At 36.6% G+C, this 4,473-nt stretch overlaps 3 non-coding genes across 3 annotated transcripts; all 3 read right to left on the minus strand.

The window, feature by feature from the left end:
• Positions 1-3,617: 3,617 nt before the first annotated feature.
• LOC124922837 lies at positions 3,618-3,741 on the minus strand. The gene has a single exon (XR_007097889.1). It is a non-coding gene; the product is annotated as a small nucleolar RNA SNORD14 (small nucleolar RNA).
• Positions 3,742-3,814: 73 nt separating this feature from the next.
• LOC124922851 lies at positions 3,815-3,937 on the minus strand. The gene has a single exon (XR_007097904.1). It is a non-coding gene; the product is annotated as a small nucleolar RNA SNORD14 (small nucleolar RNA).
• Positions 3,938-4,017: 80 nt separating this feature from the next.
• Positions 4,018-4,141, minus strand: LOC124922847. The gene has a single exon (XR_007097900.1). It is a non-coding gene; the product is annotated as a small nucleolar RNA SNORD14 (small nucleolar RNA).
• Positions 4,142-4,473: the final 332 nt, after the last annotated feature.

Here is a 4,473-nt window from a genome sequence, read left to right on the forward strand (position 1 = left end):
CTCCTCCAATAATGTGGATAGTAATAACCAGCTTCCCTGTTGTGAAAACGATCTCTATCGTTCTTCCCCTTGTCGCTCCTATCATTGGTCGATTTTGTGTTGTCTTGTCTTCGCATTTCAACTAGAGATTCAGCCACAGCAATGGCGTTGTTTAGATATTGGACGTCACGCCGTTCTAACTCTAGTTTAGCCCACATTTGTAGACCATCGGTGAAGGCAAACAAAGCTTCTTTGTCTGAGTAGTTGGGATCTCAAGAAGAGTGACAATGAATTCCTTGACGTACTCCTTGATAATCCCCCTATGTGAGAGCCGCCGCAACTTGGCTTTTGCTTCTCGAATAGCATTTTCAGGATAAAACTGCCTCTTGAGTTCTTCCTTGAATTCGGTCCAAATGTTAATAGAACACGTACCTCTTTCTATGTCGCTACTCCTTCGCCTCCACCACAGTATTGCGGTGTCTTCCAAATATGTCGTGGCAGTATCTATCTTCCTCGCCTCTTCTACCAGGTCGAGTGCTTTGAAGTACTGGTCTAGACCCCATAAGAAATTATTAATCTCCTTCGCATTCCTCTCGCATAAATACGCTTTAGGCCTTGGAACATCTATTCTTGTCGGATTGGGGACTCCAGACGCACGTCCGCACTCTTGCGCAACCGCCTTCTTGAGTAACATCACATCCTCTTCGGTGGCTTGTAATTTAGATGACATTACCTCGAGTTTCTAGATCAAGGTATTGATTTCACCAATGAGGGTTTGCTCCACGATCTGAGTCTGCTCTTGACATTTTGACAAGCCTCGTTTAAGGCACCTTACATTTTTTCCCGGAGCTCGTCTCTCTCTTTCTCAAGTTCGTCAATGCGTCCTCTAGGTCCCCAACATTATCTTGTCCGTACGCCATTGTGAGTTCTACCTTCTCCAGCTTGGCGATAATGTCAACGATAGCATCCTTTGATCTCTCTCTTTCTTTGGTAACTTTGGATCCTCCCGTTTAAACTTTGCGGGAGATCCTACCATCTTCTCCGATCCCGTGGGGAAGATTCTCTACTTCATCCACAACCTTTGAACTTTCATCCGATCTCTTCGTAATTTTAGCTCTGATACCAATTGTCACGGGCTTGGTCTTTTCTCCAACGAACTGTGCGGCACTAGTTATTATCTTCGTAAGATCAATAACTATTCAGTCTTTCTCAATGTAACACTTGAATAAACACAAAAACTTTTAGAGAAAGAAAGTATATTAATAAAATACTTATAGGGTTAATCCCAACTACGTCATTAATGGTGTGCTCATTAATGGTGTGCTGCCAACCACCACAATAATGAGTTACTATCGAACTACCACCCTAATAACCAACCACTACATTAAATGACTCACAATGCTTTCTAGAATGTTCTTTGGGTTGGCCTTCATGGATGATTAAGCCTCTTGGGTTAGCTGGTCAAGGGAGCCATAACAACATGTAAGGGTGTTCAATATTTGGTCTGAACCGAATATCCGACCAAATTCGAATCAAATTTCAAAACAATTCGAATTCAAATACAATTTTCAAATTGGTTTGAGTTTGAATTTCAACTCAAAAACAAACCAAAAACCAAATTTATTTTTTTATTATATATTTTTCCAAACTTAGTTTAAGAAAAAGTTCAAAATAATTAAATTAAAATATTTTAACTCAAAATTTAATAATAAAAAATCAATAACAAAAGCACAAATGGTTGGTCTAATGATAGAATAGTACCCTACTATGGTACAAATCTGGATTCAATTCTCGACTAGTACAATTTATTTTGAGTTATACTAGTTTCAAAAAATAAAAAAAACGAATTCAAATTATTCAAAATTCGAACCGAATAACAAATTCAAATTCGGTTTAGTTTAATTAAAATTTATTCGAATTCGATTCAATTTTCAAATTGACTAAAAGAATAAAAATTCGAATAAACTGAACTAAGGAACTCGAATAATCCGAAAACTGAACCGATAAACACACCCATCCACATGTACAATACGAAAGCCTTAAAAGATGAGCCTTCTCCCCAATGAAATTACAATTGTGGATCGAAAGGGAAACGCTACAAAGATAGGCATACAATATGAATGACGACTGTATAGATGCGTGAACCGCAATACCATTAAATATTTTATAGTGAGATGCACTAAATTAATGACAAACTAGAAATCAAACAAAGAACAAATGCATAGAGAAGTTAAGATACAAATGAATAAGTGGTAAAAAAACAAGCAACAAAAGAAAACAATGCCAAAGGAAATGTAGTTTAGAACTCAGGTGAAGGAACAAAATAAAATGTGAAGCAAGCTGAAGTACCAAAAGAAACAACAAATTTAGAGAAGAGTAACCCTAAACTAGAGCAGATCCCAAAAGGGAAACAAAGAATCTGTAACTCTTACTCTAAACCAAAAGGCTAAAAATTCAAGGATGAGTGGGAAGCCAAATGACTTGATCGACAACAGCAGTTCTTACTCTTTCTTATATGAAGGAACAACCAAATAAATGGGTTGTAGATTGGAAGAGCATCATTCTATTCAAGGCCAATGGAAAGTTAATTAGTGTTTGGTGGTCTAAATTTATGAAGTAGAGAAGTTAGTGACAATATAAACACTAGACAAGATAGAGAAACTGATTACAAAAGAGGGTTTTCTAAAGAAGCTCTGCAGTCTTTTCAATATCTGAAGGTTAGTTACGCGGGATGGAGCTGTAATATCTCAATTGAGGAGACCAGAAAGAAATACTAGCAATTTTCATGACTTGTATGGCATTTTATATTACAACAATGAATCATACCAATAAGGCAGACACTCTAACAAAGGTTGGAAAAAACGAAACATATGTTTTGAGTGAAATCTAACTGATAAAATAGTTATAAAATCATAAAGAAGACTTGTATATCAAACAAATTCAAGAAAAAATAGCTGAAAAAAAGAATAATTAGAAAGATTTTTCTTATACGATCGAGTCCACCCTGAGTATAATTAGGGATACCGAGACTTGATGGATCCAATATTAGGTAACATACCAAGAGGTAAAAGCTAAATTCTACTATCCATGAATAAAAGCTGAAATTTATAAGATGATTTAAGCCATACGATACATACAAAATTCAATTCTTAGGGTCAAACAATACACACATTTATCGAAAATGATGGCATCCAAACTCTCAATGGTGTGCAGAACTACAAATATTATTGGAGAAAGACTCCAAAAATCCAGTAAGCATGTCGCTGCTGTCACTTAGAGCCGAACCAGCGAACATAAACCGAGATGGGGCTCTCAATATCCCAATTTCTGATGCCAAATTTATCAAGAACTAATCAAAGACTCTAGTAACTGTCTCCACCGGAACAAACCACTCAGAAAGCTGGATCAGATACCAAATCAAGACATACTTGAAAACAAGGCAATGAGATTCAAACAGATTCAAAAGCTTCAATTTCATCAGAATCAAAAGCTTCAAAAAGAATAATAAATATAAGGAAATAAAAAATGGTCAATTTCAGATATCCAAGAAGGAACGAATAAGAAGCATTTTACATCAACCCAAGATGAGAAATCAACCCCAGATGAGAAGATTATATTGAATCAAAAAAAATAAAACATGCTTCAGACATCCAAGGAAGGATAATAGCTGCATTATCTCTCAAGCCCGGCGAAGGCGAAAGATATTAGGCGGCCACTGCGAATGTTTTGAGAAACAAGCCTTTGGATTTATCATCATCAACCTTTCAAACTTAATACAGATCAAATTGCATAATGAAAGCATAATCGTGAATCAGAAACAGATAGAAATTTAAAAAGGCTCAGACATCCAAGGAAGGATAACAGCTGCATTATCTCTCAAGCCTGGCGAAGGCGAAAGATGTTAGGCGGCCACTGCGAATGTTTTGAGAAACAAGCCTTCGGATTATCATCATCATCATCAACAGTTTAAACTCATAACAGATTTAAATAAACAAAAACAAGGAAAAACATAAAGCAGCAATAGATAGTTAATAAACAGGACTCAGACATCCAAGGAAGGATAATAGCTGCATTATCTCTCTAGCCCGGCGAAGGCGAAAGATGTTAGGCGGCCACTGCGAATGTTTTGAGAAACAAGCCTTTAGATATATCATCATTGACACTATCGAAAACGAATAAACATTACTAAACAGAATTGTGAAAGAACAAAGACAGAAATTGAAGAACTCAAAGAGAGAGAGAAAGAGAGGGCCGAGGCGGCTATAGTTGAATGATATTTTTGATGAACACCGAAAGAAGGATTATAAAGAATAGTGAGAGACGTTTTTAGGGTTTCGGGATCAGCTGTCGTTGAAGGAGACTAGCTTTTTTCCATTTTCGTTTAGAAATAGATAAATAATTATTGTATAGGGCTGGGGCGGGCCGAATTGAGCCGGGCTGGAGTGGGAGTCTACTAAGGCCTATTCAATTTGAATCATTTAAATTTAATATAAA

The sequence above is a fragment of the Impatiens glandulifera genome, chromosome 1, assembly GCF_907164915.1.
Source record: "Impatiens glandulifera chromosome 1, dImpGla2.1, whole genome shotgun sequence".
NCBI classification, from domain to species: domain Eukaryota; kingdom Viridiplantae; phylum Streptophyta; class Magnoliopsida; order Ericales; family Balsaminaceae; genus Impatiens; species Impatiens glandulifera.